This window comes from Pleurodeles waltl, chromosome 7 (genome assembly GCF_031143425.1).
Source record: "Pleurodeles waltl isolate 20211129_DDA chromosome 7, aPleWal1.hap1.20221129, whole genome shotgun sequence".
Classification (NCBI taxonomy): Eukaryota; Metazoa; Chordata; class Amphibia; order Caudata; family Salamandridae; genus Pleurodeles; species Pleurodeles waltl.
This window is the reverse complement of record NC_090446.1, coordinates 1,376,991,979-1,377,007,260: the sequence shown is the minus strand read 5'-3', so window position 1 is coordinate 1,377,007,260 and position 15,282 is coordinate 1,376,991,979.

Below are 15,282 nucleotides of genomic sequence, written 5' to 3'. Positions count from 1 at the left end.
CGTCGCAACACACCTGTGACACGCTAGGTGCCTCGGGTGGGACCCCGATGATGAAGCATGCCACCAACTTGGTTGGTGGGTGAGGGGTCTTCTTCACATAACCTAAGTGTGTTTCTTTTCACAATTTTAGTGTTTGGCACATCACGGACGTATGTGCACACATCAAAATGATATATTACAAAAATACCTGTGTTTGGGGGGGAGGGCCCACCTATGTTTTTGGTCCTAGGTGCGGCGTTCATCTAGGGAAACCTACAAAACCCAGAAATGTTTTAAAACTAGACACCCCAAGGAGTCCAGGGAGGTGTGGCTTGCGTGGCTCCCCCAACATTTTCTTACCCAGACTCCTCTGTAAACCCCAAAATTTGCATAAAAAAGCATATTTTCCTGACTTTTCTTAGTAGAATCACCGCTCCAGCACAAAATTCCTACTCCCCAGTTTTCCCCTCAGTCTCCCACGTAAAATGACACCTCACTTATGTGGGTCCCCAAAGCAGAGTCCGTCTAAAGATGTTTAAAAGAATACGCCCTTATAAACTCGCTGTGCTATCCCTTCTATCTCTTCAAGTTTTGGGCCTTATTCTGTTGCAGGCACCTGGCCCACCCACACAAGTGAGGTATCATTTTTATCGGGAGACTTGAGGGAACGCTGGGTGGAAGGAAATTTGTGGCTCCTCTCAGATTCCAGAACTTTCTGCCACCGAAATGAGAGGAAAGGGTGTTTTTTTAGCCACATTTTGAGGTTTGCAAAGGATTCTGGGTAATAGAACCTGGTCCGAGCCCCACAAGTCACCCCATCTTGGATTCCCCTAGGTCTCTAGTTTTCAAAAATGCACAGGGTTGGTAGGTTTCCCTAAGTGCCGGCTGAGCTAGAGGCCAAAATCCACAGGTAGGCACTGTTTTCTTTCAAAAAATGGGATGTGTCCACGTTGCGCTTTGGGGCATTTCCTGTCACGGGCGCTAGGCCTACCCACACAAGTGAGGTATCATTTTTATCGGGAGACTTGGGGGAACGCTGGGTGGAAGGAAATTTGTGGCTCCTCTCAGATTCCAGAACTTTCTGCCACCGAAATGTGAGGAACATGTGTTTTTTTAGCCAAATTTTGAGGTTTGCAAAGGATTCTGGGTAACAGAACCTGGTCCGAGCCCCACAAGTCACCCCATCTTGGATTCCCATAGGTCTCTAGTTTTCAGAAATGCACAGGTTTGGTAGGTTTCCCTAGGTGCCGGCTGAGCTAGAGGCCAAAATCTACAGGTAGGCACTTTGCAAAAATCACCTCTGTTTTCTTTCAAAAAATTGGACGTGTCCACGTTGCGCTTTGGGGTGTTTCCTGTCGCGGGCGCTAGGCCTACCCACACAAGTGAGGTATCATTTATATCGGGAGACTTGGGGGAACGCTGGGTGGAAGGAAATTTGTGGCTCCTCTCAGATTCCAGAACTTTCTGCCACCAAAATGTGAGGAACATGTCTTTTTTTAGCCAAAGTTTGAGGTTTGCAAAGGATTCTGGGTAACAGAACCTGGTCCGAGCCCCACAAGTCACCCCATCTTGGATTCCCCTAGGTCTCTAGTTTTCAGAAAAGCACAGGTTTGGTAGGTTTCCCTAGGTGCCGGCTGAGCTAGAGGCCAAAATCTACAGGTAGGCACTTTGCAAAAATCACCTCTGTTTTCTTTCAAAAAATTGGATGTGTCCACGTTGCGCTTTGGGGTGTTTCCTGTCGCGGGCGCTAGGCCTACCCACATAAGTGAGGTATCATTATTATCGGGAGACTTGGGGGAACACTGGGTGGAAGGAAATTTGTGGCTCCTCTCAGATTCCAGAACTTTCTGCCACCGAAATGTGAGGAACATGTGTTTTTTTAGCCACATTTTGAGGTTTGCAAAGGATTCTGGGTAACAGAACCTGGTCCGAGCCCCACAAGTCACCCCATCTTGGATTCCCCTAGGTCTCTAGTTTTCAGAAATGCACAGGTTTGGTAGGTTTCCCTAGGTGCCGGCTGAGCTAGAGGCCAAAATCTACAGGTAGGCACTTTGCAAAAATCACCTCTGTTTTCTTAAAAAAAAGTGGATGTGTCCACGTTGCGCTTTGGGGCGTTTCCTGTCGCGGGCGCTAGGCCTACCCACACAAGTGAGGTATCATTTTTATCGGGAGACTTGGGGGAACGCTGGGTGGAAGGAAATTTGTGGCTCCTCTCAGATTCCAGAACTTTCTGCCACCGAAATGTGAGGAACATGTGTTTTTTTAGCCAAATTTTGAGGTTTGCAAAGGATTCTGGGTAACAGAACCTGGTCCGAGCCCCACAAGTCACCCCATCTTGGATTCCCATAGGTCTCTAGTTTTCAGAAATGCACAGGTTTGGTAGGTTTCCCTAGGTGCCGCCTGAGCTAGAGGCCAAAATCTACAGGTAGGCACTTTGCAAAAATCACCTCTCTTTTCTTTCAAAAAATTGGATGTGTCCACGTTGCGCTTTGGGGCGTTTCCTGTCGCGGGCGCTAGGCCTACCCACACAAGTGAGGTATCATTTTTATCGGGAGACTTGGGGGAACACTGGGTGGAAGGAAATTTGTGGCTCCTCTCAGATTCCAGAACTTTCTGCCACCGAAATGTGAGGAACATGTGTTTTTTTAGCCAAATTTTGAGGTTTGCAAAAGATTCTGGTAACAGAACCTGGTCCGAGCCCCATAAGTCACCCCATCTTGGATTCCCCTAGGTCTCTAGTTTTCAGAAATGCACAGGTTTGGTAGGTTTCCCTAGGTGCCGGCTGAGCTAGAGGCCAAAATCTACAGTAAGGCACTTTGCAAAAATCACCTCTGTTTTCTTTCAAAAAATTGGATGTGTCCACGTTGCGCTTTGGGGCGTTTCCTGTCGCGGGCGCTAGGCCTACCCACACAAGTGAGGTATCATTTTTATCGGGAAACTTGGGGGAACGCTGGGTGGAAGGAAATTTGTGGCTCCTCTCAGATTCCAGAACTTTCTGCCACCAAAATGTGAGGAACATGTGTTTTTTTAGCCATATTTTGAGGTTTGCAAAGGATTCTGGGTAACAGAACCTGGTCCGAGCCCCACAAGTAATCCCATCTTGGATTCCCCTAGGTCTCTAGTTTTCAGAAATGCACAGGTTTGGTAGGTTTCCCTAGGTGCCGGCTGAGCTAGAGGCCAAAATATACAGGTAGGCACTTTGCAAAAATCACCTCTCTTTTCTTTAAAAAAATTGGATGTGTCCACGTTGCGCTTTGGGGCGTTTCCTGTCGCAGGCGCTAGGCCTACCCACACAAGTGAGGTATCATTTTTATCGGGAGACTTGGGGGAACGCTGGGTGGAAGGAAATTTGTGGCTCCTCTCAGATTCCAGAACTTTCTGCCACCGAAATGTGAGGAACATGTGTTTTTTTAGCCAAATTTTGAGGTTTGCAAATGATTCTGGGTAACAGAACCTGGTCCGAGCCCCACAAGTCACCCCATCTTGGATTCCCCTAGGTCTCTAGTTTTCAGAAATGCACAGATTTGGTAGGTTTCCCTAGGTGCCAGCTGAGCTAGAGGCAAAAATCTACAGGTAGGCACTCTGCAAAAATCACCTCTGTTTTCTTTCAAAAAATTGGATGTGTCCACGTTGCGCTTTGGGGCATTTCCTGTCGCGGGCGCTAGGCCTACCCACACAAGTGAGGTGTAATTTTTATCGGGAGACTTGGGGGAACGCTGGGTGGAAGGAAATTTGTGGCTCCTCTCAGATTCCAGAACTTTCTGCCACAGAAATGTGAGGAACATGTGTTTTTTTAGCCAAATTTTGAGGTTTGCAAAGGATTCTGGGTAACAGAACCTGGTCCGAGCCCCACAAGTCACCCCATCTTGGATTCCCATAGGTCTCTAGTTTTCAGAAATGCACAGGTTTGGTAGGTTTCCCTAGGTGCCGGCTGAGCTAGAGGCCAAAATCTACAGGTAGGCACTTTGCAAAAATCACCTCTGTTTTCTTTCAAAAAATTGGACGTGTCCACGTTGCGCTTTGGGGTGTTTCCTGTCGCGGGCGCTAGGCCTACCCACACAAGTGAGGTATCATTTATATCGGGAGACTTGGGGGAACGCTGGGTGGAAGGAAATTTGTGGCTCCTCTCAGATTCCAGAACTTTCTGCCACCAAAATGTGAGGAACATGTCTTTTTTTAGCCAAAGTTTGAGGTTTGCAAAGGATTCTGGGTAACAGAACCTGGTCCGAGCCCCACAAGTCACCCCATCTTGGATTCCCCTAGGTCTCTAGTTTTCAGAAAAGCACAGGTTTGGTAGGTTTCCCTAGGTGCCGGCTGAGCTAGAGGCCAAAATCTACAGGTAGGCACTTTGCAAAAATCACCTCTGTTTTCTTTCAAAAAATTGGATGTGTCCACGTTGCGCTTTGGGGTGTTTCCTGTCGCGGGCGCTAGGCCTACCCACATAAGTGAGGTATCATTATTATCGGGAGACTTGGGGGAACACTGGGTGGAAGGAAATTTGTGGCTCCTCTCAGATTCCAGAACTTTCTGCCACCGAAATGTGAGGAACATGTGTTTTTTTAGCCACATTTTGAGGTTTGCAAAGGATTCTGGGTAACAGAACCTGGTCCGAGCCCCACAAGTCACCCCATCTTGGATTCCCCTAGGTCTCTAGTTTTCAGAAATGCACAGGTTTGGTAGGTTTCCCTAGGTGCCGGCTGAGCTAGAGGCCAAAATCTACAGGTAGGCACTTTGCAAAAATCACCTCTGTTTTCTTAAAAAAAAGTGGATGTGTCCACGTTGCGCTTTGGGGCGTTTCCTGTCGCGGGCGCTAGGCCTACCCACACAAGTGAGGTATCATTTTTATCGGGAGACTTGGGGGAACGCTGGGTGGAAGGAAATTTGTGGCTCCTCTCAGATTCCAGAACTTTCTGCCACCGAAATGTGAGGAACATGTGTTTTTTTAGCCAAATTTTGAGGTTTGCAAAGGATTCTGGGTAACAGAACCTGGTCCGAGCCCCACAAGTCACCCCATCTTGGATTCCCATAGGTCTCTAGTTTTCAGAAATGCACAGGTTTGGTAGGTTTCCCTAGGTGCCGCCTGAGCTAGAGGCCAAAATCTACAGGTAGGCACTTTGCAAAAATCACCTCTCTTTTCTTTCAAAAAATTGGATGTGTCCACGTTGCGCTTTGGGGCGTTTCCTGTCGCGGGCGCTAGGCCTACCCACACAAGTGAGGTATCATTTTTATCGGGAGACTTGGGGGAACACTGGGTGGAAGGAAATTTGTGGCTCCTCTCAGATTCCAGAACTTTCTGCCACCGAAATGTGAGGAACATGTGTTTTTTTAGCCAAATTTTGAGGTTTGCAAAAGATTCTGGTAACAGAACCTGGTCCGAGCCCCATAAGTCACCCCATCTTGGATTCCCCTAGGTCTCTAGTTTTCAGAAATGCACAGGTTTGGTTGGTTTCCCTAGGTGCCGGCTGAGCTAGAGGCCAAAATCTACAGTAAGGCACTTTGCAAAAATCACCTCTGTTTTCTTTCAAAAAATTGGATGTGTCCACGTTGCGCTTTGGGGCGTTTCCTGTCGCGGGCGCTAGGCCTACCCACACAAGTGAGGTATCATTTTTATCGGGAAACTTGGGGGAACGCTGGGTGGAAGGAAATTTGTGGCTCCTCTCAGATTCCAGAACTTTCTGCCACCAAAATGTGAGGAACATGTGTTTTTTTAGCCATATTTTGAGGTTTGCAAAGGATTCTGGGTAACAGAACCTGGTCCGAGCCCCACAAGTAATCCCATCTTGGATTCCCCTAGGTCTCTAGTTTTCAGAAATGCACAGGTTTGGTAGGTTTCCCTAGGTGCCGGCTGAGCTAGAGGCCAAAATATACAGGTAGGCACTTTGCAAAAATCACCTCTCTTTTCTTTAAAAAAATTGGATGTGTCCACGTTGCGCTTTGGGGCGTTTCCTGTCGCAGGCGCTAGGCCTACCCACACAAGTGAGGTATCATTTTTATCGGGAGACTTGGGGGAACGCTGGGTGGAAGGAAATTTGTGGCTCCTCTCAGATTCCAGAACTTTCTGCCACCGAAATGTGAGGAACATGTGTTTTTTTAGCCAAATTTTGAGGTTTGCAAATGATTCTGGGTAACAGAACCTGGTCCGAGCCCCACAAGTCACCCCATCTTGGATTCCCCTAGGTCTCTAGTTTTCAGAAATGCACAGATTTGGTAGGTTTCCCTAGGTGCCAGCTGAGCTAGAGGCAAAAATCTACAGGTAGGCACTCTGCAAAAATCACCTCTGTTTTCTTTCAAAAAATTGGATGTGTCCACGTTGCGCTTTGGGGCATTTCCTGTCGCGGGCGCTAGGCCTACCCACACAAGTGAGGTGTAATTTTTATCGGGAGACTTGGGGGAACGCTGGGTGGAAGGAAATTTGTGGCTCCTCTCAGATTCCAGAACTTTCTGCCACAGAAATGTGAGGAACATGTGTTTTTTTAGCCAAATTTTGAGGTTTGCAAAGGATTCTGGGTAACAGAACCTGGTCCGAGCCCCACAAGTCACCCCATCTTGGATTCCCCTAGGTCTCTAGTTTTCAGAAATGCACAGGTTTGGTAGGTTTCCCTAGGTGCCTGCTGAGCTAGAGGCCAAAATCTACAGGTAGGCACTTTGCAAAAAACACCTCTGTTTTCTTTCAAAAAAATGGGATGTGTCCACGTTGCGCTTTAGGGTGTTTCCTGTCGCGGGCGCTAGGCCTACCCACACAAGTGAGGTATCATTTTTATCGGGAGACTTGGGGGAACATAGATTACCAAAACAAGTGTTTTTGCCCCTTGTCTTTCTCTACATTTTTTCCTTCCAAATATAGGAGAGTGTGTAAAAAAGACATCTATTTGAGAAATGCCCTGTAATTCACATGCTAGTATGGTCAACCCGGAATTCAGAGATGTGCAAATAACCACTGCTCCTCAACACCTTATCTTGTGCCCTTTTTGGAAATACAAAGGTTTTCTTGATAGCTATTTTTTACTCTTTATATTTCAGCAAATGAATTGCTGTATAACCGGTATAGAATGAAAACGCACTGCAGGGTGCAGCTCATTTATTGGCTCTGGGTTCCTCGGGTTCTTGATGAACCTACAAGCCCTATATATCCCCGCAACCAGAGGAGTCCAGCAGACGTAACGGTATATTGCTTTCGATAATCTGACATTGCAGGGAAAAGTTACAGAGTAAAACGTAGAGAAAAATTTATGTTTTTTTCACCTCAATTTCAATATTTTTCTTTTTCAGTTTTTATTTTCTGTGGGAAACCCTTGTAGGATCTACACAAATGACCCCTTGCTGAATTCAGAATTGTGTCTACTTTTCAGAAATGTTTAGGTTTCTGGGAACCAGCATTGGTTTCATGCCCATTTCTGTCACTGACTGGAAGGAGGCTGAAAGCACAAAAAATTGCAAAAATGGGTTATGTCCCAGTAAAATGCCAAAATTGTGTTGAAAAATTGGGTTTTCTGATTCAAGTCTGCCTGTTCCTGAAAGCTGGGAAGCTGTTGAGTTTAGCACCGCACACCCTTTGTTGATGCCATTTTCAGGGGAAAAACCACAAGCCTTCTTCTGCAGCCACTTTTTCAATTTTTTTTTAAAAAAACGAAATTTTCACTGTATTTTGGCTAATTTCTTGGCCTCCTTCAGGGGATCCCACAAAGTTAGGGTACCAATAGAATCCCTAGGATGTTGGAAAAAAAGGACGTAAATTTGGCTTGGTTAGCTTATGTGGACAAAAAGTTATGAGGGCCTAAGCGCGAACTGCCCCAAATAGGCAAAAAAAGGCCTGGCAGCAAAGGGGTTAAAATAGTGGTGGTGAAAGTGAAGCACAAGAATAAGGCCATCATAGTGCCGTTAGTATTGATGGATTATTCCCTCTCTAAATTATATTTCGAGCACAGCATGTTAAGCTCTAAGCCTGCCTTTCAGGTTCCCCCGGGAGGACATCAACCCTCAGACCTGAGCAAAAGCCTGTAATCTGCGTCAGCATCTGCAACAGGGCATTCAGCATACAGTTGTGGTTCCCTGGCTGGAATCTCCCTCTTGACGTGTACTAGGACTAGAAAGTGTTTTTATAACTAACACAGCAAATGTTCTAAGAAAATGTCCCTACGTAAGGATATGTATTTTCTACGAATGTTGGAGACTAAACTTCTACCAGGTTTACCGGCAATGTACCAGACGAACGAGTTACTTACCTTCGGTAACGACTTTTCTGGTGGATACATTAGCTACCTGTGGATTCCTCACCTAATGAATACTCCCATGGCGCCAGCATTCGACGGAAATCTTCTTCCTAGCTTCTGCACGTCGACAAGGACGGCACATTTGCCCACGCGACGCCGTCTGACGTCATACAGGCAATAAGAGGTCCTCGCCGACGTCAGTACCAACATTTTTTACGTGCCTGAGAACAATAATTCTATGTAATGAAAAATAAAGGCAACATTTCATAACATCGCAAATTACACATCATTGCAAGAAGATGGCTATAAATTTAATAAAACTTTTTTTTTTCTTTTTTTTCAAAACAATAGATATATACACTAAATATGTATATACACAAATAAATATATATATATTCAAATATCCATATATATATAATCTACACCCGTCCTCAAAACCAAGAGGAGCACACTCAAGGATTACTTGGTAAGATCAAAAAGGCACGGGGAGGCGGGTGGGACCGTGAGGAATCCACAGGTAGCTAATGTATCCACCAGAAAAGTCGTTACCGAAGTTAAGTAACTCGTTCTTCTGATGGATACAACTACCTGTGGATTCCTCACCTAATGAATAGAGTCCCAAAGCAGTACCACCCCCGGTGGTGGGTGCCTGTATGGTCAAACCAAGAAATCCTGCAGCACTGACTGTGCAAAATGGCCGTCCCTTCTGACCTCAGAGTCCAAGCAGTAATGCTTCGCAAAAGTGTGAAGGGACGACCAAGTTGCGGCCTTGCAGATGACGACCACAGGAACACCCCTAGCCAAGGCCGAAGTGGCCGACTTAGCCCTGGTGGAATGGGCTCTAATACCATCAGGAGGATCCTTCTTTGCTAAAGAGTAACAAATTTTAATGCAAAGAACAACCCACCTGGAGAGTGTTCTCTTGTGGACTGCCTTTCCTCTCCTCTTGCCCACGTATCCGATGAAAAGCTGATCATCCAGCCTGAAATCCTTCGTTCTGTCTATGAAGAAGCTTAATGCCCTCTTTGGGTCCAAGCGATGAAGTCTCTCTTCTTCCTTTGAAGGATGAGGCGGAGGATAGAACGTGGACAGAGTAATTGTTTGAGCCAAATGGAAGGGTGAAACAACCTTCGGAAGGAAAGCAGCCTTGGTCCTCAACACCACCTTATCCCCATAAAAAGTTGTATAAGGGGGTTTTACCGATAAAGCCTGCAACTCACTCACTCTCCTTGCAGATGTTATGGCCACCAGGAAAACTGTTTTAATAACTAAGAACCTTAATGGACAAGAATGCATAGGCTCAAAAGGGGACCCCATAAGGAAAGTCAGGACTAAGGACAAATCCCATTAAGGCATAACAAAAGGTTTTGGAGGGTATTTATTCATAAGGCCCTTCAAGAATCTAAGTACTATAGGCGATTTAAATAACGATGGTTGGTCTGGAAGACAAATGAAGGCTGACAGGGCAGACAAGTAACCTTTAATAGTAGCCACTGCACAACCTTTCTGCGCTAAAGACAAAGCAAAAGATAAAACATCCGACAAATTAGCGCGTAAGGGATCAATCTGTCTCTCTCCACACCATAACACAAATTTAGACCACCTATTAGCGTAGATAGTTTTAGTGGAGTGTCGCCTGGCCGCTAAGATAACATCCACTACATCAGGCGGGAGAGAGAAGGAACTCAGGTTGCCCCATTCAATCTCCAGGCATGTAGGTGCAGACTCTGGAGGTTGGGGTGTAAAACCTGCCCCTGCGACTGCGAGAGGAGGTCTGCCCTGAGAGGGAGATGGAGCGGAGGGCACATTGAGAGTTGGAGAAGGTCGGAATACCACACCCTCCTTGGCCAATCCGGAGCTATTAAGATTACTCGGGCCCGGTCTTGGCGAATTTTCCTCAATACTCAAAGAATCAAGGGTATGGGGGGAAACGCGTAAAGCAACTGGTCGCACCAGGTTCTCTGAAACGCGTCCCCCAAAGCCCCCTGCACCGGATACTGGAGGCTGCAGAATAACGGACAGTGCGAGTTCTCCCGGGTGGCAAACAGATCTATCCGAGGAACCCCCCACAACTGGAAGATTAGACAGACTTGATCTGGATGGAGACGCCACTCGTGGTCGGCCGAGAAATGGCGACTGAGACCGTCCGCACGTACATTCAAGACTCCAGCCAGATGATTTGCTACCAAGCAAATCCGATGGTCCTTTGCCCAGGACCATAGTCGAAGAGCTTCTCTGCAGAGAAAGGTACGACCCCACTCCTCCCTGTTTGTTTATATACCACATTGCGGTAGTATTGTCCGTCAGGACCTGAACCGACTGACCGCGAAGGGATAGGAGGAAGGCCTTGAGAGCCAGACGTACAGCCCGTAACTCCAACAGATTGATATGAAACATCTGTTCCTCTGGAGACCAAAGCCCTTTGATCTCCAGGTCCCCCAGATGAGCTCCCCACCCTAGAGTGGAAGCATCCGTTATGACCGTGGTCACTGGTGGAGGCTGCGTGAAAGGCCTTCCTTGGGAAAGATTGTCGTCCGCAATCCACCACTTCAAATCCGTGGCAGCATCTCTGGAGATCCTGACAGAACCTTCGAGATCCCCTCTGTGTTGAGACCACTGCCTTCGGAGGCACCACTGAAGAGCCCTCATGTGCCAGCGAGCATGCGTGACCAACAGTATGCAGGAGGCAAACAGACCGAGCAGACGAAGGACCTTAAGGACTGGAACGACCGCTCCACTTCGAAACATTGGAACCAACTCCTGAATATCTTGAATCCACTGAGGCGGAGGAAAGGCTCGATCCAATGTTGTATCCAGTACTGCCCCTATGAACAGGAGGCGTTGAGAGGGCTCTAGGTGAGATTTGGGCACGTTCACCGAAAAGCCGAGGTCGAACAACAACTGGGTTGTCGACTGCAGATGATGCAACACAAGCTCCGGGGACTTGGCTTTGATCAACCAGTCGTCTAGGTAGGGGAATACTACTATCCCCTTCCTCCTGAGCTCTGCTGCAACCACCGACATCACCTTCGTGAAGACTCGAGGTGCTGAAGTAAGACCAAACGGGAGGACCGCAAACTGATAGTGCTGCGACCCTACCACAAACCGGAGATACTTCCTGTGCAACTTGAGTATCGGGATATGAAAATAAGCATCCTGCAAGTCGACAGACACCATCCAATCTCCATTGTTCAACGCCAAAAGCACCTGAGCTAGGGTCAGCATCTTGAACTTTTCCTGTTTGAGGAACCAATTCAAGATCCTCAGGTCCAGGATTGGTCTCAACCGACCATCCTTCTTGGGAATCAGGAAGTACCTCGAGTAACAACCTTGACCCCTTTCCTGCTCTGGAACCAACTCCACCGCGCCCTTTAAAAGGAGGACTTGAACCTCCTGTTCTAACAACAGGAGGTGGTCTTTTGAACAATAAGATGGGCGGGCGGGATGGGGGGCGGAAACTCCCGAAAGAGAGCACTTCCCACAATGCTGATAACCCAAGTGTCTGATGTAATAGCTTCACACTTGTGAAGAAAATGCAGTAACCTTCTGGACATGGCGTCACCGCCGGCGTACATCACCATTGGCTACTGTAACCCATAGGGCCCAATGTTAACGAATGAGGAGTTGCCCAGCAGTACTCAACCACCTCCCGCAACGGTGCACAACATCAGCGGCATTACCTCATTTCCATCTGTCCATCCACACAGGACAGGCGGCCGCCATTCCAGGGGGGGAGGCAGGCCATGGCACATAACTGCATCACAGCACACACAGGCACATTTTGGGAATAAACTTCAACATACTGTTTCTGTCACAACATGCAATGCACTGTACATTTAGGAAATGTTGAAAACTGACCAGATGCTCATTGTTTTGCCCCCTAGATTACAACCGCTGCGGATGAATAGGCGATGGAAGCATCCCCCCTTGTACAGGCCCCTGGCAGACATGGCAACAATGGAGGACAGGCACATTATCCTCACCTACAGACTTGATAGGGCCACAATAGAAGAGCTGTGTGCCCAATTGGAGGCAGACCTGATCTCAGCTATCGGTCACCCCACTGGGATACCCCCTCTTGTGCAAGTCCTATCTGTGCTCCATTTCTAGGCAAGTGGCTCCTTCCAAGTGACAGTGGGCTTGGCAGCAGGAATGTCACAGCCAATGTTCTCAATAGTGCTGACCAGAGTGTTATCTGCCCTGATGAAACACATGCGCAGCTACATTGTTTTCCCCCAGGTGGAGGATTTGGCCACAGTGAAAGCTGATTTTTATGCAATGGGACATATCCCCAACATCATTGGGGCAATAGATGGTACACATATTGCCTTTGTACCCCCCCGGAGAAATGAACAGGTTTTCAGAAATCGTAAGAGCTTTCACTCTATGAATGTGCAGATAGTGTGCCTGGCGGACCAGTACATCTCCCATGTGAATGCAAAGTATCCTGGGTCTGTGCATGATGCCTTTATCCTGAGGAATAACAGCATCCCATATGTGATGGCTCAACTCCAGAGGCACTGGGTGTGGCTAATAGGTGAGCCCATATTCCCCACCCAGTGGATGTTGGTATATGGGTGTGGGGCTGGCCCCAACGTTTAGTGTCTGGCTAACTGGTATCCCTCGATATTTACAGGTGACTCTGGTTACCCCAACCTCTCATGGCTAACGGACCCCAGTGAGGAATCCCGGGACAAGGGCAGAGGAAAGTTACAATGAGGCACATGGGCGAACAAGAAGAATTATAGAGCGAACCTTTGGCCTCCTGAAGGCCAGGTTTCGGTGCCTCCATCTAACAGGTGGTTCCCTGTGCTACTCACCCAAGAAGGTGTGCCAGATCGTCGTGCCAACTCGCGTGTTGCACAACCTTGCATTACGTCGCCAGGTGCCTTTTCTGCAGGAGGATGAGGCTGTAGATGGGCGTGTGGCAGCAGTGGAGCCTGTGGACAGTAACGAAGATGAGGCAGAGGATGAGGATGTGGAGAACAGAACTGCAATCATTCTACAGTATTTCCAGTGACACACAGGTAAGACACTGTAACTTCACCTACCATTGCAGTTTTGTGTTGTAAATTTTAACTGGCAGGCTGATGTTCCCACTACTATGGCCCCTTACTGTACCCTTTGACATGTCTATTCACAGATATCTGTGCCCCACTCTGGCTCCTGGTGTACTGACTGCAGCAAACTACAGGTCATACCTAGGTATACATGACTGTACAGTTGAATTGCAATGTCCACAGATTGTGAAACAAATACATAGTTCAATCAATTGACAGACTCAATACTTGTATTTTTTGCAAGGATGTTTATTTATGTGCTTATAAGTGGATGGGGTATTGCTATAGGCTGGGGTGGTGGTGGAGGAGAGTCCAGGGTAGAGTCCAGTCTATTTGTATCATAGGTGCATTGTCCAAGGGGCATAGGAAGTGGAGCAATGGCAGTTCAAGGTGGACAGGGTGACAGAATGGGACACAAGGGTGACAATTAGGAGAGTCTTATTTCCTGGCGGGGGTTTGGCAATGCTCTCTGGCTTCTGCCTGGATCGCAGGGACTGTTTGTGGGGTGGTTCTCCTTCTGCAGGGGGTGGGGTGCTGCTGGCCAGTTGTTCCTGTGGCGGGGCCTCCTGTCCACTAGCGTCAGCAGGGGTGGAGGGCTGTTCATCGGTGTGGCTAGTGTCAGGGGCCCGTTGGTGTACCACTGCCTCCCTCATGGAGTTGGCCATGTCTGCCAGCACCCCTGCAATGGTGACCAGGGTGGTGTGGATGTCCCTCAGGTCCTCCCTGATCCCCAGGTATTGTCCCTCCTGCAGCCGCTGGGTCTCCTGCAACTTGGCCAGTATCTGGCCCATCGTCTCCTGGGAATGGTGGTATGCTCCCAGGATGTTGCTGAGTGCCTCGTGGAGAGTCGGTTCCCTGGGCCTGTCCTCCCCCTGTCGCACAGCAGTCCTCCCAGCTTCCCTGTTGTCTTGTGCCTCTGTCCCCTGAACCGTGTTCCCACTGACTCCAGGTCCCTGTTCGTCCTTTGTTTGTGGGGTGTCCTGGAGTCCCTGTAGTGGTGGACACACTGCTGACTGACGTGTCCTGGGGACAGAAGTATGGGCCCGCTGGGTGGGTGTGACGTGGTGGTGTTTACTGAGGGGGAGGCTCTGTGGTGGTATGGGACTGTGCCTGAGTACCCGACTGTCCGGAGGTCCCTGATGGGCCACGTTGGTCATCCTGACCCAGGTTAGCAGAGTTGCTGTCATCACTGTGGGCCTCTTCTGTGGGGGGACTGGATGTTGCTGGCACCTCCTCTCCGGTGACGTTGTGTGGGGGACCTGCGGGGATGTAAATGCAGTGTTATTGTTTCTGTGTGTGACATGTTTTGCATGGGTGTGTTGCCCTGTATGGTTGTGATTGCCCTTTCAGCTTTGCCTTGTGTGAGTAGTGATTTTGTGGGCTAGATGATTCTCTCTTATGTGCATGCTTCAGTGATGGGTGTCCATGCAGGGCAGTGAGTGATGTCCATGCAGGGCTTGTTATTGGGATGGGTGGGGTGTGATGGTGGGGTGTATGTGAGATGGTGGGGTGATGGGGTGAGGTTAGGGGTGGGGGTATGTGGTGGCATGCAGGTAGGGGGGTGACAGTAATAGAGATTTGACTTGCCAGAGTCCAGTCCTCCTGCTACTCATGCCAGGCCCTCAGGATGCATGATTGCCAAGACTTGCTCCTCCCATGTTGTTAGTTGTGGGGGAGGAGGTGGGGGTCCACTGCCAGTCCTCTGTACTGCTATCTGGTGTCTTGCTACCACAAAATGCACCTTCCCCCGTAGGTCATTCCACCTCTTCCTGATGTCATCCCTTGTTCTTGGGTGCTGTCCCATGGCGTTGACCCTGTCCTCGATTCTCCACCATAGCTCCATCTTCCTAGCGAAGGATGTCTGCTGCACCTGTGATCCGATTAGCTGTGGCTCTACCTGGATAATTTACCCCACCATGACCCTTATCTCCTCCTCTGTGTCTTTGTGGTGCCATGGGTGTAGTGTGCGTGAGGGTGTGTGTGGTGATGTATTGGGGTGTGTGCTGTGAGGTGCGTGATTGGTGTTTGGTTGA